A 23537-nucleotide genomic window follows, 5' to 3' on the forward strand; every position below is an offset into this window, starting at 1 on the left:
TCATCACTTTCCTCTCTCTTTTGCCTCATTTTCCACCCAGATCATTACATTAGTTGTCATTAAACATGATCAAGTGAGCTTTGCTAATGGGTGATTGTTTTGTTTAGTTTTTGACATACTTGCAGGTATTCCGCAGCTTTCTGCTGATTCCGCAGCCATCTGCTGATTCCGTAGCCATCTAATGATCCCGCAGCCATTTTGTTGATCTCAAGGTTCCACGTGCTATTTTGCAGAATGAGCCACGCGGGCATGTTGGAATATACATGCTCGAGGTTCCTGTGCCATCAGTTCAGCCGGCCACGTCATTTGTACCTCCGGTCAAAGGGGGTCAAGTTTCGGTCAAATAAAGGCAGCTTAACGTGGATATGTAAGCTGTTTGATCACGTCGGTGGAAAAGGTGACTTGTCCGTGTTTTGAAAGCCGTGGGGGACATGATCTAATGTTAGATTCATTGCCCATATCGACCAGGACCTCCAGCTTGACCACGAAGCCTATGACGTGTTACCTGCACCTTTAATACGCATGACAGTCAATTTATTTTCTGTTTTTATGCTTACGTATTAGGCCATCTTGCAGATGCCTATATATACTTGCGTCTGCGTACGCTTATGTTAACTTTTAGATGCTGTAGCTTATGCACTTGTGAGAATTTTAGCACGTGTTTAAACTCTGTTTTTATAAGAGCTGTTCCAGCACTTTTTGATTATGTATTTCTGCATATAAAGTAATGGAAACAATGTTGTTTTGAAGACTTAAGAGCATCTGAGTTTTTGTGGATGATATGAATGGAGGGCCCCTGTTCGTATTAGCCTTGTAAAGTATTTTCATGTTTTATTTCTGCAATTTCTTTATTTCATCTTCAGCATTTCCTTTTCTTGAGTTATGTACAGCTTGATTTCTCTTTACTGCTGCAGCCTTTATTTTCACTGATCAGATTTACTTCTTTGCAGGTTTTCACCCGGGATTAAGTGTGTTGTGTTTGCTTTAATATCTAATGGTAGTTGCAGTTGTCTTGTTCATAATGCTGCCCTTTTTACTCTGTTTTCTAGATTAGTTTTTAGCTTAGTTTTACAAGTTGGATGCTAACTAATTTATGCTCTCTTTATCATGAATGGCTTATATTTCAAGAGAACAGAACACTAATTAATTGCAGCTTGTCTTTGAGTAGTCTTGGCTTGTGACACTAATACTTTTTCCATTTGTTACACATAATCACATATGTAGGAAGCAGTATGATGGAAAAGGCTTAGTAGTGTTACAATTTGTCAATTAGAGTTTTTATCAATTCTTGGATTTGTCTTCAGCTACCTCCTAATCGTGTTTTACGCAGTACTATGTGGTAGAAGCAGGGAGTTAGGAGGAGATAATCATTATCATCAATCCTTGAAGTGATTTTCTTATTTCTTTTATTTGCAGCAATATGGATAGAGACTAATGCCATTAGAACGTGGTCATTTACTTTCAAGTCATTTCAATTTATTCATTTCTTTCAAGTTCTTTTCCTTTACAAATTCAGCAAGTAATTAGAATCACCAACCACACACACTTTCACTCATATAGAACTCACTTTTCACACACTTGCAATCATATGTCTATAATCATCACTCCATCTTAGGAAGATAAGTTAACCATAAAAAACACCCCCAAACGACAAAATCTCTAAGAAAGTTGCTTAAGTACATATAGTACACCTTCACTTCATCAGCTTACGAGCCCCGGGTTGACAATTAATGACATCAATTTAGGAACACTAAATTGACTAAACAAATACCAATAAAATTTTAGCCATATAGACCACATATAATCCATCATAATGCTCATAGAAATACAAGGAGAAATAGCCTTTCATTAATCATGCAAATTCCAAACTCGGGATGGGACTTCCATGTTCCAACCGACCATAGAATGGTTGAGCCAAATATCTCTTCAGCCATTCACCCCCATGCCATTTTCCAAGCATGAATGTGGGATCTCATAAAACATATCATTCCAAAACCATCCAAGGATTCGAGAGGCCATCCACCTCAACTCGTCAAATAGTGATTCCACCTCACAGTCGAACATCACCAAAACCATCATCAGATCGGTCTATATCCCAACCATCCGGGGCTCCAGAGAGTTTGTTCCAACGAAGGCTCCAGGACTAGTAACTCAACCCACAGTTTCCGCCAAACTCCAGAGTGATTTTCCAACCAAGGCTCAAGGACTATTAACTCAATCCACCAAGGGCTCCAGAGAATTTTTTAACCAAGGCTACGAGACTAGTAACTCAACCCAAGCTGTTACAGGGCTCCAGAGTGTTTGTCCAACCAAGGCTCTAGGAATTAGTAACTTAACCCAAGCTATGCGATCAACTGTCAATCCAAGCAATCCTCCATGCTAGTGACAAAACATGAACAACAATCCACATGCATATTCCATGCATGCCAAAACTAGTGAAGAAAACATACATGCAACTCAGTACTTGCACGAAAATGTGTTTTAGTTTTTGATCCCAATGCTCTGTTGCTTTTTCCTTCTCTTCATTTTCCTTCTTGATCCACAAATCCAAGTATGCCACACTCTCCAAGAGTGCTCCAAGAAAACTCTAAGTATCCAAGAGTATGAGAGAGAAAGAGAATAATGAGAGAGCTCGAACAATGAACTAACAAAAGGTTACCAACTGATCCTAAGAAGCCTTTTTATGAATGAGGCCTCTATTTTCTTCATTTTCCTCCTCACATGCAACATGTGACATTTCACCTCCTTTTTATCCTAATTTCCATTATTTTCATAAATAATTGCGCTAAAATGCCATTTTGCCTTTCCAAAGCCTTAGCCATTGCCTTTACCAATTTCTTTAGCCATTAAAAACTACAAGTGATCCCCATCACTAGGATTTTGCCCAACATTTAGCTTGGAATAAGTGTCCCATCAATCGTGTATACTATTTTACATTTATTAACTTTTATTATGTGGAATTTTCTCCAGGGCTATTTCACACACAACACCATATGTACAGAGCACCATATGTACAACTTGCACAAAACACCATATGTACATAACACTACATATAAAACATGTACATAACACCCTATATACACAAAACTACATATCCAACATGCACATAGTACCATATGAACACATCACCGCATATCCATCATGCACATAGTACCATATGTACAACATTAGTACCAAACATCCAAAGCCACAATGTCCCTACCAAGCAGTCTTGATTCGAGTGTCTTATCCATGCTTGTCCCATCATGCCGTATACCACACTGCTTTTATTTCGCTGATGTATCGCTTAGTGTTACCTATCATAACATAAACATAGGCATAATACAAGCATACAATATCAATTCATATCCACATGATATCAACCTCATATATATTTTCATGACTACTCTTCCCACTTGATTCCTCATAAGTCATGAAGCGCGTCATGTCATTCACTTGCATAAGCAATCATTCCTCCATAAGAATAATCCCTGATGACCTTGTTGGACAGTGACATACATACATACATACATACATACATACATACACACACACACACACATATATATATATATATATATATATATATATATATATATATAAACATTAGCATAAACAATCATGACCCTGTCAGACAACGATATTCATACATACACATATATACATATATACATCAACATAAAGCAATAATGATCTAGTCAGACAACGATGCACATATATACATATATACATGCATATACATATATAAATCATCATAATCATGATCATAACATAATTATCAGATAGCATAAGGTCAAGGTTAAGAGAACTCCCTTTATGCGTGTAGCACATGTGCAACATCGAGAACAATAGTTCCCAACATAGCCAAGGCATATGACACCTCAAAGCCATTCATCTTACCTTTCTTGATTACCATTCCCATGACTATCCTTCCATCGTCCATTTACACCAATGGACCCAACCAGTCCAATTGGATGTCATACTCTTTCCTTCAAATGCCCTTATACATCCACCAAGCTTTATCCAAGCCTTACATCTCCTGTTGGGTTCCACACAACTCTTCGCATGTTCTATCAACTTTCTTCTTTCCCAACCAATTTCCCAAGACTCCCAAAACATAAAAGGAAATACCGAGAAGAAAACAAGAAGAAAACCATGGAAAATCAACAACAATACGACACCATAATCAAAGTGGCATGGCCCTGCACAAGACACCAAAAAAACCGCAATCAAGCACAACAAATCACCAAAAGAACAAAAGCACAAGACTAGTAGAAAACATCATGAATCAATCCCCATGGTTCCCAAGGAAATCTCAACCCATGCCTTCTTCAAGATTTCATTGTAGCCTCTTTTCCATGCAATCCTTTGCATCATACTGCCATCAACACATAACTGTCAGTGCATAAATAAACATAACAATATACTAGTTACCTTACCTTGTTGTGCCAAGCACGTTGCTTGCAATTGAACACATCCATGCCATCTATCAAGGGGCTCCATTTCCCTTGAAAGATCCACCTGTAACTAGAGACTAACTAATATACATGTCAAGTAAATGTTCATGAATCTAGCACATATCCAGATAATGTCAGGCAAGATTCAGGTTAAGAAGACTTCCTGTATGCAAAACACTCATTTGTTTGGAATTAGGGTTTCCAAACATAACCAAAGGAATTCTTTCCCAATTTCTTTCTTTTACCTTTTTACCTTGTTGCAATCGAGTCTTACTATGCACTGTCACATCACCCAAAACATGGTTATTGATCAAACGAGAACCATTACCTCAAAATGGGTACTCTAGCCCAAAAACCCCAAAAAAACATGAAAAAACAACACAAAAAACGAAAATTGTGTATGTGAGAATAATGTTTTTTTAGGGTAAATTTTCATTATTTTTTTTTTCAATGGAAGTAAAAACCATTTTGTTTTGCAAAATGGATGAACGAAACAACTTCAAAACAATAAGTGTTGATGTCAAAAAAGAAAAAGAAAAATTCGGTTTACAATTTTGACGCTTTTAGCAATGAAATTAAAGATAAAATATCAGGACTTTGAAAAACCATAAAATTCCAACAATTCTAGGACATGATGTTAAAGATAAAATATCATGTCTCAAATCTGATAATTCCAACAATCTCCATCCATTTTGTTAAAGATAAAATATCTTGCCTTTAAAAAACCATGAAATCGTAATTGTTTTCAACAATAGCATTAAAAATAAAATATCATAACTTAGAAAAACCTTTAGATTTTGACAAATTTCAACCATGGAATTAAAAACCTTAAGTTTTATGAGAAAATTTTCGGCGTAAATCACATGAAATTTCATTTGTCGACGCGTTTCGAACCAACAAGTGTGGTTCATCGTCAGGACAAGTTGAAGAAACAGATCTAGCTTTGCCTATTAAATAGTTTGAGCAGGACCTCCAACGACTATATTTCTTGACCAAGCAACGACTATATGGACTAACGGCTAAATTTGACCGGGAAACGGTTAGTTGAACAGGATTAAGGGCATGACCTCTATTTTTATAATTCCAATGAATATTAAATTGATAGTTAGTTATATAAAGGTTAAAAGGACTACGAATAATTATAACTATAACTTAAAATAAATAATTTTTAAAATAAATAAATTAATAGTTAGTTAAAAAATTATTAAATATATAAATAATAGTGTAATTACTTAATAAGAGATGTTAAAATATAGTTAGTTATATTTTTATTAAAAAGTTAAAGGGACATATTTTATTAACTTATAATTCAAAATATATATTAAAATAAATAAATTATAAAATAAATTTATTTTAAATTAGTAGTTATTTACAAATATTATAGAAACTTTAGGGGGTTATACGAATAATTATAACTATAACTTAAAATAAATAAATTTTAAAATAAATTAATTAATAGTTAGTTAAAACATTATTAAATATATAGAAACCAGCGCTGGCTCGACCTAGCCGGCCCGACCAGCTCCCCTGTGCTGCCTCCTGCGGCCTCCCCGCCTGGCAGCCTCCTGCTGCTGGGCCTGCTAGCTCTCGACCCCCTTGATCTGGGCTGCCTCCACCCTCTCGGCAGCCTTCTCTTGCTGTGCGAAGCGATCTCCCTTGCTGAGCGCTTGTGCCAGCGTTGGATCAGGCTCCAGATCTGCTGCGCCCAGCCATGCCGCCCTCTGGGGGTCCGGATCCATTGGACCCTCCCCTGCCCCCTCCCCCGGAGGTGATTGCTTTCAAAGCAATGATTGCCTCGAGCAACAAGCGTCCGCCCTCAGCCAATCAACAGAAGTTCGTCAAGAAGATGGAATCCATTCCCACGGTAGCCCTTCCCGAAGAAGAAACCTGCAAAGCAGCTCTGAATCTTGCTGAGAGAGGTCTCATAGGCCAGTTCACGGGCCTCTGGCCCTCTCCCAAGTTGGTAGAGGAATGGACACAAAGGAATTGGACGCCGTTAATCAAAGAAGGAATAAAAAGCTACTTCGTAGGCAAAGGGTTTTTCGTCTTCATCTTTGAAAGTGCAGAAGATAGAAGCTTAATCTTCAGAAATAGACCTTATTTTATGGCCCCCCAAGGGCTATATCTCAACAAATGGTCGCCAAATTTCGATCCAGCTTAGGATGTCCCATCTGTTGTACCGGTGTGGGTGCGGATTCCCCATCTCCCCCTCCAATGCTGGAATCAGAAGTATCTCCAGATCATTGGCAATGGCCTAGGAAAATACATAGATCAAGCTGCAAGAAAAGATCAATATTCATGTGCACGCATCTGTGTCGAAGTTGACCTGGAGGAGGGTTTTCCGGAAGCCATTAAACTTACAGTCGCAGGATGGACGCATGTCCAAGAGTTGGATTATGAACAACTTCCATTTAAATGCAGACATTGTCATGGCTACGGGCACTTCGCCAAACATTGCAAGAAAAAGGCGGAAGAACAGCCAGACAAACAGAATGGCGAGCAATGGACTCTAATACAAAAAACCACCAATCATAAAAAAGGCAACGGGAAAGGCACTCCGAAAGAGACACCAAGCAGCTCCAACCCCACCCAAGAAAAGAACTCAAACGACAAAGAAAACAGTCAGAGCAAGCCAGCCACAATAGTCCCGGAAAATTTGGATCAGACTGTTCCTCCTATCACTAACAAAGAAGATGAGGAAATGGCTCATCTGGAAGCCTCCCAAGGAAGCCCTTCCAATCCCTCATATGCAGATGTAGCAAGGAAAAAACCAGCTGATAGCTCCGACTCCTCAGAGGAGGAAACCTACGAGCAGCCCACAAGAAAAGTCGGCAGGAAATCCCGCAGAGAAGCAAGGGAAGAGGAGGTGGAAAGGCTCAAAACCCAAGGAAGCCAGCCCACAATAGAGATGTCTATCGGGAGAAACTCCAGGAACAGGCCCCCTAAGGGAGGCTCCCACCCCACCCCTGGTAAATAATGCGCCTCGTCTCTTGGAACTGTAGAGGTCTGGGTAACCCCTCGAAAGCAGAAGCGGTCAAGGATCTTCTCAAAATAGAACCCTCAGACATTCTCATGCTCCAAGAGACTAAGATAGAGGGGAAAGCCCTTCTAGACATCAGCAAGAAGAAATGGAAGAAAAGCACAGGAAGAGCAGTCAGCTCAAGAGGCTCATCCGGAGGGCTCGCAACTCTTTGGACAGAAGATCTCTTCCAGCTGAACAAATCCCATGAGACCCAACACTGGATCTTCACGGAACTAACACATTGTACAAGTAAGTTGACCATCTCCCTCTTCAATCTTTATGTACCTGTCCTGTATTCTGAAAAGAGAGACTGTTGGAATTCCCTTTTTGAATTCCTAGAGCAGCATTCCCCAAGCAATATCATTCTTGCTGGGGATCTAAACATCGTTTTAAAATCCAAAGAAAAAAGGGGAGGAACTAACAGCAGAGACCCCATGCTCCCCATGGTGGAAGACCTCATACAACAGTGGGATCTTCTCGATTTCATTCCGGTCAAAGGGCTCTACACATGGTCCAACAACAGAGTGGGAGAGGATCATATTTCTGCCCGTCTGGACCGATTCCTAGTCCAAGGTGCTCTGATGATGAACAAGAAGATAATTATCACCAAAATCCTACCCAAATTGACCTCAGATCATAAACCAGTTCAGCTCATTCTGGAAGATGAAGAAGACCTAGGTCCAATCCCCTTTCGATTCAGCCCTCTTTGGACAGAAAGGGACGGTTTCATAGATATAGTGAAAACAGCATGGGCCAAATCCGTCACAGGGTCCTCTAGTTATGTGTGGGAACAAAAGCTCAAAGCCACAAAGCAAGCCCTGAAGGAATGGATAAAGAAACCTGCCCCAAATCCAACCAGCCAAAGAAAAGAAATTGTTCAGTCTTTAGAGGCTCTGCAAGTCGAAATGGAAAGCAGAGATATCACACCAACGCTGCTTGACAAAGAAGTAAAAATTCAATGTTCATCATTTCGATCTTTCCGAATGGAGGAAGAGTACTGGAGAATCAAATCTCGAAGTCTGTGGCTGAAGGCTGGCGACCGGAACACCTCCTTCTTCCATCGCCAATATCGAGCAAGACTCTCTAGAAACCATATCTCTGAAATAACAACAGTAGAGGGGCAGATCTGTAAAGGGTTCAGCCAGATAAAAGAGGCAGCTGAAAGACATTTCAGACATCTCTACACCGCAGGTAATCAAGCCAACGAGGAGGAAACTGCTGATCTCCTCTCCAACATTCCTCTCCTGGTCAGCCCTGAAGACAATTCCGCTCTCATTAATCCCATCACTGAAGAAGAAATCATTAAAGTCATCTGGTCTATGGACTCGGATAAGGCCCCTGGGCCTGATGGATTCACTATACACTTTTATAAGACTTGCTGGGACATCATCAAAGCGGATCTTATAAAGATGATAAAAGGATTCATGAAAAAAGCCAAGGTAGGAGGAGGAACTAATTACACATACCTTGCCCTTATTCCTAAAGAAACCAACCCTGAAACCTTCGCTAGATTCAGGCCAATATCGCTTTGTAACACCTCCTATAAAATTCTGGCAAAGCTTCTAGCAAACAGGATCAAGCCACTGCTCAACAGGCTGATCTCCAACAATCAAGGTGGCTTCGTAGAAGGTAGGCACATCCTGGATAATGTCATCCAAGTGTAGGAGATAATTCACTCAAGCAAACAACGAAAAGAAAAAGGTATGTTGATAAAACTTGACATGGCCAATGCTTTTGATCGAGTCAATCGCTCCTTCCTTTACAAAGTCCTCCATTCCTATGGCTTCTCCCCCCATTTTGTCAATCTCATCACTGCCTGTACTGACAACCCCTGGATTGCCCCTCTTGTAAATGGTCGTCCTACCTCTTTTTTCCAAGCCCAGAGAGGCCTCAGGCAAGGATGCCCGCTCTCTCCCTTCCTGTACATCCTGATGGCAGATTCCCTCAGTAGAAAGCTATTAGCTGAAAAAGTTTCAGGCTCCCTTCCTGGCCTCAAACCTTCCAATACCTCTCCAGCTCAGAACCACGCTCTCTTTGCGGATGACTCTCTCCTCCTGGGAGGTGCCTCTGTTAGAATAGCCAAATCCTTTGACTCTGTCCTTAAATGCTATTGCAGGGTTTCGGGAGCCTCTATCAATGAAAGAAAAAGTGAAGTCTACGGTTGGAACATTGCGCAGCAAGAGCTCACAAGTATCTCTAATCTTCTTGGATTTAACGGACATGCCCATTGGGAGAAGATAAAATACCTTGGCCTTCCCATCACAAATGGTTTCAACAAGAGGTCGCTGTGGTCCGAAATTATCAGCAAAATTAAATAAAAAATTACAGCCTGGGGAGGATATTGGCTCACAAAAGGAGGCAAGGTCATCTTGATCAAGTCTGTGTTATATAAGCTCCCAATTTACCAAGCGGCCTTCCTACTCGCTCCAAAAAGTGTGATGGATCAAATCTCCAAAATCATCTGTGACTTCCTCTGGTAGGGGGGGAAAGGAAATCAACATAAATTTCACTTAGTGAAATGGGACTTGGTCAAACGTTCAATTTCTGAGGGAGGACTACAAATCCGCGATCCTGCATTAGTCAACTTGGCGATGGGAGGAAAAATCATGTGGAAGCTATTCAAAGACCCCAAGCATCCTGTCTGCGATACGCTGAAATCAAAGTACGCCCACAAGGTGCCGCTCAGAAATCTACAGGCAGCTCAAACAAGCAACAACACTCAGGTTTGGAAATTATGCAGTAAAAGTCTGAATTTCTTCAAAGGCAAGGCGTACAAGATTCCAGGGAATGGCAAACAAACAAACCTGAGGTATGATAGAATAATGGACCGAGACCCCCTCTTAGAAATTGAAGAATTCGTAGAGCTAAAAAACTGGCTGGAACGCGCAGGGATAAACAACGTTTACGATTTGTCCAAATGGGACTGTCACAATATTTGGCAAGGTTGGGACTTTTTTGGAGTTCCAGATCATTTAAACCAGTAGAAGTGCACCCTTGAAGAATTGCTGGAAGAAGTGGCCCCAGTGAACAGAAAAATGAAGGATAGTTGGGGATGGGGGCAATCTAGAAGCTACACAACAGCAACAGCTTACAACGCCCTCCAGCCAATCAGGAATTGCAGTAAATCTCTGGATTTTTGGAAGAAAGTTTGGGAACCGCTTGCTCTTCCTAAAGTAAACTTCTTCTTTTGGACACTGGTCCACAACAAGCTGTTAACTGGAGACAACCTGATGAAAAAAAGCATAGCTGGGCCACATAGATGTGAGCTGTGCAGAAGCAGCTTAGAAACAGCCAAGCACCTCTTCATGGAATGCAAGTTTGCCAAAGAAGTATGGGGACTCATACTTCATGAGCTACAAATCACAGTCCCCCCTTTTAACTCTGTTGCTGATCTATTTGACTCATGGAATCAATGCTATCCCAACAAAATCCCCAGCAAATCCTTTTGGAGAAAAGTCTGGAATGCTATCCCCAAATTTGTATGCTGGCAGATCTGGTTGACCCGGAATGACCTGATATTCAATGAAAAGTTGCAAGCTCCATTCTCGGCAGCGGTAAAGGCCAAATCCTTCCTCCTGGAAGCAGCCCAACAACAATATTTTTCAGATGACTCTTTGCTTCTCCCTGAAGAAGAGAGGTGGTTGGGCCCCCTTTCCCCCTACCCTCGGAAGCAGTTATCAGCCCCTCATGCAGTGAATCCGGAATGGTGCAAAAGAGATTCCGAAGCCACCATTCAAGAATGGTGGCGAAAACAAAAAATAACTACGATATTCTTCGATGGAGCCTCCAAAGGCAATCCTGGGACAACAGGAGCTGGAGGGGTCATCTATGCCCTAGACGGATCAAGAAGGGACAACTTTTGCTGGGGCATCGGGTAGAAAACCAACAATCAAGCAGAGATCCAAGGCCTCCTCAAAGATTTTCAAATAGCCAGAGACAGAGGAGACAAAGAATTTCAAGCTTTTGGAGACTCAGAGATCTTAATAAAAAATTTAAACACGGGAAAATTGTTCAACAATGCAAGTCTCAACAAAACTTTGAACAGATTAAAGAGAGTCCTACTCGACTTTGACTCCTACAAATTCCTCCATATCCTCAGAAATTTGAATAGTGAAGCAGATCTGATGGCAAACAAAGGCTGCACTCTTGGGAAAGGACAACTCCTCATAAATGACGAAAGCTCATTCCATCCCTGTAATCCATGAGGAACCTGCATATTGTAATAGCACAAGAAACAGAAACAGAAGCAATGTAATGATGGCTGCCATGGCGTAAGTCCAATCTTTTCTTCAAATAAATAAATCATACCCGTTTCAGTTAAAAAAAAAAAAAACATTATTAAATATATAAATAATAGTGTAATTAATTATTAAGAGATGTTAAAATATAGTTAGTTATATTTTTATTAAAAAGTTAAAGGGACATATTTTGTTAACTTATAATTCGAAATAAATTAATTATAAAATAAATTTATCTTAAATTAGTATTTATTTACAAATATTATAGAAATATTAGGGGGTTAGAAAGAATATTTCAAAATTATATATATATATATATATATATATATATATATATATATATATATATATATATATATAATTTTTTTTTTTAACATATTATCCTAGATTGATTTCAATAAATAGAATTATTATTAGAGTTTTGAAAGGAATAATTGTATTGTTACTATCAATATAATAGTGTTACCATAATAATATTAAATTAATTTATTAATGAAGTTGTATACTTATAACCTAAATAAAAGTAAAATAACCTTGAAGAGTGACTAAGAGGCGAGGGCCGGGACCCAACAACTCAAGATTATCCAAAACTAATAAAGGCCAAAGAGAGAAGGAAACGGGAAAACAAGGGGAAACCAGGACCAAGAACAAGCAAAAAAAAAAAAAAGGAGGGAGGGAAGAAAACGACTAGGAAGAGAGGGCTAGGATCCAGCAACTACTGATATTCCATCCGTCCTCTCTATTGAGATTGTTTGGTCTTTTTTCAATCTCAAGGGCTTCCCTAAATTTTTGGTGATGGAACTGCAAAACCTTAGCAATAACACTCGCCTCCTCGACATCCTACACAAAACCCTGTAAAGGCCTTCCATGGCTTCACATTGTGCACATGATATTCTAGAACCAATATAGATTTCTCTTTCCTCTACCTGTTGAGAATTAATAATTCCTTGAGATTGTTGTTGTTCAAAAATGTGTCTTTCCTCCTATTCATTTGGCATATTTTTGCAGCCAAATAAATAAAGTCTTCAAAAGTGTATCTTCATTTCCTGTTCTTGAAATGATATCACTTTGATTATTGAAAAAAGACTCCCACCAAACTGAATCAAGAACATCAAAGTACTCATATGTATCTCTAATACATCCATTTATTTCTTCCAGGCATTCATAATAATTTATCTCTCGCTTATGCCTTCGTGCATTATGGATTTCAACAACTGATTATAATAATATTATCTTTGATGCAAATATTGGGTGATCTAGAATGAACTTCAAAAATGCTAAACCTGATAACAACCCCCATTCTGCAACAATAGAATAATTCTTTCCCCATATAAGTGTTTTACCATCAATTGATACGAAATTGATGCTGGAATCTAATGCCATTAAGTTGTTCAGTGCATTTCTCCTCACCATGTGATCCCATAATAAACATTTGCATGTTAATAGTTTCTTTGAACACATGAAAAACATACTCTAGAACGTATGATTTCTTAATACATTCAATTAATGATGGCAAACTCCCAACATCCTTCCTCCTCAATGTTACTGAAAAATGACTAAACATCTGATCAATATGGTCATGAGTGTGCCCAACAAAAAGGAAACCCACCTTTACCTTTTTAAAAATTCCCAATTCAACAAGCATGTTTAGATATCTAAAAAGAACTTGATTTTTGTTTTCACGGATTGTGTTGTGTAATTGTAGATACAATACTTTAGGAAGAATACCAGACCAATGAGAAACCACATCATGGATTATAGTTATGGTAATATTTGCATCATTATGAATATTTGGAGTTTTGAAGTAAACCCTTGGCAACATCTTCCCATTAAAGACCATACAAACAACCTGGTGAAAATGAATAAAATTTTCCTCCTGTAATTTTTTTGGTTTGCGGGAAAAATGTGGTGGAAGTGTTTTCCTTTGGTCCATACCATCAATTATCAAACCCAAATATTTATTTTGATTATGATAACACTTATTTCAATACTTATACAATTTTTGCCTTTCACTTGTTTGCTGATTACGATGCTCTTGAAGTGATTTGACAATGGAATCTGCACATAAAATAAAAGAAACCTATTAATAAATATATTTTGATAATTGATAACTTTCCAATTTTTAAAACTAATGTTATGAATGCGTACCTCTTTCTACCCTTTGAAATTTATCCCTTTTTTATTTAAGAGAAGCACATGTATTGCAAACTCCCATCCTTGTCTTCTTAGGAATACAAACATTGTTAAATTCGTTCTTCCATACTTGTAAAATATGAATATGTAATAAAATTACCATCTCCTTTAGCACCTTCTGCATATTCTCTGCATAAGCTATAGATTTCTCGTCTTGAGAAATCATCTGGAATATGTATTGTGTCTTTATTTAGCATACACTCTCCATGATTTGAAAATAAGTCTTTAATCCATGACATTGCAGTAATTGCTGATGGCCCAACCTCTCTTTTATAACGTACTTTTGAATAATATGTAGGATTTTTTTCCAGTTTTTCTTGGATTCTTGACAAACAAAAATTACCAATTGAATGCAACATTTTGAAATCCTTTCTATAGATCAATACATTCCCAATATGATAATCATAACCTTGTAGTGTAGATTGCATGCAACCCACTAAAAATGAATTTTGCATGCTTTTATTCATTGAAGAATATATATTCCTTTGTTCCAAAGCAAACTTGAAATCCATATGTTTCAAGCAATCCTTTTGACAACATTCACTTGAAATCAGATCAGCGATAGACCTTATGAGATATTCTGTCGTAAACCTTGTATAACTGGAATATTTTGGATTGATATGAAAAGTTCTACTAATACTCCTAGATACAATATTTTCTTGTAAAGTTTCCATCTTTTCATTATTATCCGTATAAGCATCTTCATCATCATTAGGAGGAATATTATACTTACTATGATCATTATAAACATAGTTATAAAATTCATTACCATCATTGCTTGGAAAATATTCATTTGTAGGAAATTCTTCATCCTCCCCTTCATTAGTGGTGGTCTCATAATCATGGTAAATTTTAGGGGCGAATTTTAGCCCAATGGCGAAATTTAAGGGGTTTTGCATTTTAGAGGGGCAAAATTTTTATAAGACACCCATTTGATATAGTTAGCCCAACTTTTATTTAAAAAATAATTATTTTTTTCATTTTAGCCCCCCCAAAAAAAAGGGCGGCTAAACATGAAAAACTCATTTGGCTTGATTCGCCTGGGTTTGGGAGGTTAAATTCTTGCAAATCACCCGATTTTCAGCTTTGAGATGTTAAATTCTTGCACTTGCCCTGATTTAGGAGGTTAAATTCTTGCAAATCGCTCGATTTTCAGCTTTGAGATGTTAAATTCTTGCACATCGCCCATTTTCTGGTTTGGGAGGTTGTTAAATTCTTGCAAATCATGGTTTGGGAGGTTGGATTTGCTCCGAATCGCCCTGATTTCCTGATTTCTTGGTTTTCAAATGGAGGGCAAGGGTGATACGGCTCCCTGTTTTCAAATCTGGTTTGGTGACTAGTTGCAGGCAGCACAGGGTATCAATTTTGTGAAAGAATCCTCCATTTGGACCATTTCTGAATTATTGACTCGTTGCTAGGTAAGTTGCAACCATCCAACTACTTGAATATGAATATGCTTATAGGTTATTGCTGGCTCTTCGTGTCTGCATACAACATTTGCAGACTTTGCATACTTTTAGCACAATTATCTTTGAAATTATTTTGCAGCCAGTAGTGGTCAAGAAGATCCTTAGAAAAGGTAAAAGTTTTGAAGTCTGTGAACTAATGGAGCAACACCTAAATTTTCGTCATACATGAATCATATCTTCTGCGACCCTATTGTCTTCTGCGATCTTACTTTCTGAATGCAATATTCTTTGTGGCCTTTTCTTATTTGGTTTACGTCCTAAAAAAATAAGTCTGTATGGGATTCTTTGGGCCTTAAAATTCACTATGAAAGCTTGTTGTAGACTTGTCTAAAGCCATATCGAGGTTGAATTAAAGGGTGTATTTTCAGTCTCTCCAAATTATGTCTGCGACCTTCTTTTGCAACACATCTGTGGTATCTCAAGGAAAACATACAATTCTTTAAGGTGATTATTTGTACACAGGTCCAGCCTCCTTTTGTTTGAGAAGATTTTGTCTCTCTAGCTTATTCATACTTGGAGATTGTGCGTGGTTCAGAGTAAGTGGAGTTTTCATATTTGATACCCAGAAAATGAAATGAATCTTATAAACCCTATGATATCATTGGCTATGTTCAAGGATTAGTCTCCTTTTTCATGAAAAAATTCCGAGTTGATTCCAAGATGAAATCCACTGGCTACCAACCTATATGAACATTGTATCTGCAATCTAGCTCGAAGAACTCGATTAAGAGTTCTGGACAAATACTTATCCTTTTGTTGAAAGTGATATGCATTCAATTTGAAGATTGATCCAATTTGAAGTAGCTCTACTTATGTATTATTTTTGGATGCTAACTTTTCTAAGGTTGTTGTAGCCTAAGGACTGTATGACATTGACACTTTTGATAGCTATATTTTGAAGATCACACAACCCTTTTTGCACGCTAGGTGACAGATATGTGAAATTTGGAGCAAGTGTTGGAACCTGTGTGTGCATACCTAAGATACACTATGTGTGCATAAAAAGAAGTGTGATACACTGTGTGTAGGAGTGGTGGTGGTTCACAAGACTCCTTCACAAGTCTGACCAAGCTTCCTCCTTAACTAACCAAGACTAAAATGTTGTGAAAGACGTGCTCAGGGATGGTATGCAAAAATGAAACGTATGTCGTAATATATCTTTGAAAGCAAAGTATATTACTAGCCATATGACCATTTAAATTCATCATTATTGTTACATGAGATAGCAGTGAGAGGTTCTATAGGTGAAATTTTTCCAATTCCTGAAACATTATTTTTTGAAGTTTTTCATAGGAGAAATTCCAAAGAAAATCATAAAGATTACGAAATTCGAGGGACTTTCACTGGAAAATGTTACAAGTCATTTGCAATTATCCATCAGAAAAGAGACTATATTTTCAAAGTTATAAAAATCATATGGTTATTTAAAATTAAAATTTATATTAGCAGGATGTCCAAAAAGAATACAAATTTGAGTCAAGGTGACGTAGAATTAGTGTGTTAATCTTTTCAATCTCAAGAACATAAATGCACATGCTTTCTATCAATATAATTGTAGAGTCTATTAGATCATGTCTTTCTTGTATTTTACAAAGTTAAGAAAGAATATTTTCCATGTCTCTAAAAGAGAAAATTCCAAGGATGTACTAAATATTGTCTCTATGTTTTTGTGTGTGTAGAAATATCAACTACATCTAAAGAGATTGTATGGGGCCATCTTGGAACACTATTAGTTTCTCATTTTAGGTTGCATATGGTAGCATCTCTAGAGGGATGATAAAATTACAACAAGGGGAAAATAGTTTTTCTTAGTCATATTGTTCCTTATACTAGGATGCAAATGATAACATACTTGGAGGGATGATGAAATTATAGCAAGAGGAGAAAAGTGTTGCTTCATTATATAGTGAAAAAGGCTTCAATGTGGGAATTGGAGTAAGTTCAATTTTATTCGTTAAGGGACTAGACCCAAGGACTCTCAAATTCCTTTAACAATACAAGGCTTATCATTACAAATTCTCTTGATTCCATAATACTATTTAAAATTATATCCCCCAGTTAAACTATAAAGTTTTAGGAACTTATCCTAGAAAGTGTTGATGAATAATGAAATATTATTGATAATGATACCAGAGATCCTTATCGATGTAGCAGAAGAACATACATAGAGAATGAGATAGATGAGAAGCTAAGATTGTCTTGCCCATTAACCTCTAAGAAGGCCAATACAAACCACAAATCAATGATCCATTCAAGGGGACTTGAATTGTCTATATATACACAAGTTGGGCTGGCCTAGAATATTAAAATCTGAACACAATTTTAATTATTCTGATTGGGGATGTCTATGAGTTGCCCTTTGATACCGAGGAAAGAAAAAAGTTAACAATATTTATCCTTTAGTGTTCAACACAAGTTTCCTCTTTAATATGCTTTGCCTCAACATATGTGCAAGTGGGGATAGTTTTGGAGGAAAGTACTAGACCCTTGTTTGATTCCTCATGTCGAAGTTGCTTCCATTTGATCAATGATTCGGTAATAGATCTAGAGTAGAGCAACTTAGTGTGTGTTGTTATAACCAGACATGACTTTTGTAACAAAATATCAGATCTTGAGAAGAGTGTCAGGTACTGTGTTGCCTTTATTTGCGCTGGATGCATGGAGAGGCCTTTTTTGCTGTTCTTCATCCTAACTGCTCAGTGCTAGCTCCAATTGGATTCTTTGTGAGCTAGTTGACATTTCATCCTGTTGTTTTGCTAAATTGACTCCTTTCTAGCAGCTAAGCTCTGGAATCATTGGTTGCAAAGCATCCAACTGAATTCTCTGTTGGAGCAACATACTCATCAAAAATTCAAGTTTGAGATTGGCACTACACTCCTGCTTGCTCAAGTTGTCAAGGAGAGACCAGAATTGGGAATTCAAAGTAGTGACTACCTTTTCATGCCTTTGTAGAGTGAGGCACGTTTCTCTTAATTATTGATAGTCCATTGGCTCTATGAGGGAGCTTTCAATTTCAGGGATGCAAACCAATGAGGGAGATAATTCCAACCTAAGAGCTAATTTTGATTATTCGAGGCCGAATTTGGTAGTGCTTGATTCTTTGCCCAAGCAAGACCCACCATCAAGTTTTAAAATGAGAAATTTAAGCTCAATTGAATACAGAGAGTTGGAAAGAATAGAAACTTTGAGATGGAACTGACTACGAGCCTTGCCAAAGACACAACCATGGTCTGTATTGTATGGGATGAACCGGAGCTAGAGTGCCAGATCTCACCAAAAGAAAATATTGCATCCCTTCCCTGAAATTGAAAAGAAGCAACGAATTCCATATTAAGAGACGACACCATAATCCTACCTTAAAACCATATTCCTAAAGCCAAGTAGTTATTCGACATAATGTGGGTTAATTTAAGTGTGTACAGGGATATGCAAGTCTCATACCTCTTGCCCTGGCTTCATGGGAATGGTTTATCATGATCAACACCATGTCTTAATGATGATGTTGTGACGTGTGATGAGGAATTTGTAATATGGGATAGTTTGATCATAAGCTCAATCGTTAACATATAATATACCCTTTTTTCCTTGATGTGACATTGGATTTGAGTCCGCCATGGCTCTGCCTGTGAAAGATATGATATGAATTCACCTTTTCAAATTCAAATATAGTTTTTCTTGGTTCTTTCCAAAATGGAAGACAAACGAGGGTCCACAGGATTAGATTTGAATAACATATGCTAAATAATTAGGCCAGATTCTCTTGACACAGTGACATTTTGGATTTCAGAACTCTTGGCCAGAGTGAGTCCTTGCAAGAGAGCATAGGCTTCAGCTCTGTTGTTTGACATGATTCCAAAGTAGAAGTCAGAAGATGGGTAAGAGGGTGCCTCATGCATTCACTGTTATGGGCCTTGACATCGTTGTTTGGTGGGACAAACACAACCAAGCTTGGAAAGTTTTTGATGACAATTGTCCTCATAGAAGGGCTCCTTTGTTGGAAGGAAGGATAGTTGAAGACATGGATTTGCAATGCAGTTATCATGGCTGGTGCTTTGGCCCCAAGGGAGACTGCACATACATTCCACAAGCACCATCTGATGGACCTCCGGTATTGTACTCATTGCTTAGATTCCACTATAAAGTTAATACATTCTTCTCCTTGCATTGAACAATCTAGAATTGAGAAAATTTCTTATACTGTGAATAGAGTTTTCAATGTTCCAAGAGTTGTGGTTTGTAGAAAATGACCTAATAGCCAATTAAGACTAAATATAAATTATCCTGTCTCTGATCTATATTTGAATTTGCAAATTCTTTTCTAGCAAGTGTTGATGAATAATGAAATATGACTGATAATGATACCAAATATCCTTATCGATGTAGTAGAAGAACATACATAGAGAATTACACAGACGAGAAGCTAAGATTGTCTTGCTCATTAACCTCTAAGAAGGCCAATACAAACCACAAATCAGTGATCCATGCAAGGGGATTTGTACAGGGATATGCAAGTCTTATCCCTCTTGTCCTGGCTTCATGGGAATGGTTTGTCATGCTCAACACCATGTCATAATGCTGATGTTGTGACGTGTGATGAGGAATTTGTAATATGGGATAGTTTGATCATAAGCTCAATCAACCAATATTAATTTGGATACTCTATGATTCTCTCATAGTTACTACAATTGTGTACATATGATTTCAGTAGGGTATTTTCTCAGAGACACTACTATTGTATATTGTTTCAATGACAACATGCATGTGAATTCCCCAAGAAATATCAATAGTTAAGGAAAACTAAGACTATTACGATAGGGTTATGTGTAAGGTGTACTTACCAAATGAGGATAGGTTCAGGCTGCTTTAAATTGTTGGATTGGGACTAGATCTTCTTGTACTAAGTAATTGGTTTCCCTTCTAGAACATGAAATCTGAATACCCCACTAGATAGCTTGCAACATCAAATTTATGAACAAACCAAAACATTTTCAAAGTAGTTGGAGTTATTGTTGAAGTTCATCCAAAAATTTCTTGATATTTTGACTATGGGAATCAGGTTTTTAACTGTTATTTTCCACTATTTTCTCTAATCGACTTAAATTATTTTTTCCCTTTTATTTTTGTATATCTAATGGAGGAAGTTAAGATTCAACTAGTTTGGTTAGTTGAGCCATGCTACACCACATATTCCCTTGCATTATTATGTCTGTAGTGATGCCAACAAGTGAAGATACTAGTGTTGTGATGAAAGGAATCACTGATGGAGCCTATGATTACTTCATTAAGTCTATAAGGTTAGAGGAGATAAGAAACATTTGGAAACATGTAGTGCATATATGGGGCATAGAATCTCTCAAGGTTGACTTGGGAGAATGTGAGGATTGTGAAGTAAGTGATTCACCAGACACCTCTTCCAAAAGGAGGAAGGATACCAGTGGTGGGGAATTTTTTGATGAGGTTACAGGTGACATTACTTGTATTAAGAGGGCACGAGTTCACTGGACCATGCAACTTCTTCAACAATTTGTTTCTATAGTGGATCGGTTGGGAAGAGATAATAAGTTTGAACTTCCTTAACATGTCTCAACCTAGCAGTGAGAGGTTCTGTAGGTGGAAATTTTCCAATTCCTGAAACATTATTTTTTGAAGTTTTTTACAAGAGCAATTCCAAAGAAAATCATAAATATTATGAAATTCGAATGACTTTCACTGGAGAATGTTACAAGTAATTTGCAATTATCGATAAAAAAAGAGACTATATTTTCAAAGTTACAAAAATAATATGGTTATTTAAAATTTAAATTTATATTAGCAGGATATCCAAAAAGAATACAAATTTGAGTCAAGGTGATGTAGAATTAGTGTGTTAACCTTTTCAATCTCAAGAACATAAATGAGCATGCTTTCTATCAATCTAATTGTAGAGTCTATTAGATCATGCCTTTCTTGTATTTTACAAAGTTAAGCAAGAATATTTTCCATGTCTCTAAAAGAGAAAATTCCAAGGATGTACTAAATCTTGTCTCTATGTTTTTGTGTGTGTAGAAATGCTGACTGCATCTAAAGAGACTGTATGGGGCCATCTTGGAACACTATTAGTTTCTCATTCTAGGTTGCATATGGTAGCATCTCTAGAGGGATGATAAAATTACAACAAGGGGAAAATAGTTTTGCTTAGTCATATTGTTCCTTATACTAGGATGAAAATGATAACATACTTGGAGGGATGATGAAATTATAGCAAGGGGAGAAAAGTGTTGCTTCATTATATAGTGAAAAAGGCTTGAATGTGGGAATTGGAGTAAGTTCAATTTTATTCGTTAAGGGACTAGACCCAAGGACTCTCAAATCCCTTCAACAATACAAGGCTTATCGTTACAAAGTTTCTTGATTCCATAATTCTTTTTAAAAATATACCCCCCAATTAAACTATAAAGATTTAGGAACTTATCCTAGCAAGTGTTGATGAATAATGAAATATTACTGATGATGATACCAGAGATCCTTATCGATGTAGCAGAAGAACATACATAGAGAATGAGGCAGACGAGAAGCTAAGATTGTCTTGTCCATTAACCTCTAAGAAGGTCAATACAAACCACAAATCAATGATCCACGCAAGGGGAATTGAATTGTCTATACATACACAAGTTGGGATAGACTAGAATATTAAAATCTAAAAACAATTTTAATTATTCTGATTGGGGATGTCTACGAGTTGCCCTTTGATACTGAGGAAAGCAAAAAGCTAACAATATTTATCCTTTAGTGGTCAACACAAGTTTCCAAATGTGGGAATAGAACTATTTTAGGGAGGATAACAATCATTCCACCTAACCAGTGGAGCTAGACCCAATTGACATCAGATGTGTTTGCAGTTAGACAAAGGTGTAGGAATTTTGGAAATGAGTTTTTTGGTGTTTTTGGACAGTCAGAGATTGCTCTTATTTTGGCTGTTTTCCAGTATGCTGGAAAAGAGCAGCTGTTTCTTTTTCCTTTTTACTTGAAACTTTAAAGGATCTTAAAAAATATTTCAATAATGGTAGATGGCCCTTAGTACGTTGGCCAAACAAAAAAAAGTCTTACTAACTTAAAACTTCTCCAGGAGGTCCCACCTTACCGATTTTCAAAAAGGTGCAGTCCAGGAGTCCCAGAAGAGCTTATCCATCCACTTGAATTTCAATTCTTGTTCCAAGTGACAAATGAAATACTATTCTACTAGTAAATTGTTCCATAAATAGAGCAATGACTATGAGGGGCATGTTGGGCTTCTAGTTCATTTGAACTTCACACAAGTCTACTACTCCCAGTGTTATTTTCCATGTTTGATGCATCTGTGAGTTGCATGTTCTCCCTTTTGAATGCAAATAATGGAATTTCTGTAGTACATTAAATGATGATTTCCTAAATTAATTGCGAGTCCCCTGTTAGAGGAGGTTAGAAAAGGGCTTCTTGATAATCTTAATGATTAAGAATATGTGTCATGTTTTGGGCCTTATACAAGGTGAAACTGCAAGATCTTCAGAAGTGAGGGAAGTTCAGGTGAAGCTATGGGCTTGAAGAGAGGGAAGTTGGGGTTTCGTTGTATTGCATAACTTTTGCACAACACTCGACAGGAATCTTAATTTGGCCAAGCATCATTGATCTTAATTATCTCTATGATTATTCTTGCATAGATCATCCTATCAATAACATTTACTTTTTTCTACTGAACTTAGTGGACATTCATGTTTTATTTCCATTTTAAATACATATGGGAGACATGGTGATATTGATGCATGATTTAAAACTTTCTTCACTTGTTTTGCATTCAACAGGATTTGGCAACTATGGTTCTAGGTCTTGAGCCAGAAGGAATTGATCTTCTCTCGGTGAGGACAAACATTATCTTTGTTCTTTGGAATATGATCAAAGGATGTTAGGTAAGAATTTTTCTTGATGCTAACAACTTTGTTGTTTGTTTCTTTGTTTTTCTGCGACCATGTTCCCTCCCAGAAAATGCTGTGCCTAGAGCCCAGTAGACGCATCACTGCTCGTTGTGCTCTGGAACACGAGTATTTCAAAGATCTAGGTTTTTTACCTTGACCTGTATATTAGCTGTGGAGATAAAAGGGTTATTGACCTGTTGTAGTGTAGTTTGCATCATCTCAATAGTGAGTTTCTCTTTGGAGACTGGTAA

The 23537-nt window shown here is 37.5% G+C and overlaps 1 pseudogene; it reads left to right on the plus strand.

The window, feature by feature from the left end:
- The first annotated feature begins 20530 nt into the window (after positions 1 to 20530).
- On the plus strand, positions 20531 to 21749 carry LOC149260992 (two-component response regulator ARR14-like; annotated as a pseudogene).
- The last annotated feature ends 1788 nt before the right edge of the window (positions 21750 to 23537 follow it).

This window comes from Pinus tabuliformis, chromosome 6 (assembly GCF_031772625.1).
Source record: "Pinus tabuliformis cultivar Carrire ecotype Pingquan chromosome 6, CPIR1, whole genome shotgun sequence".
NCBI lineage: Eukaryota > Viridiplantae > Streptophyta > Pinopsida > Pinales > Pinaceae > Pinus > Pinus tabuliformis.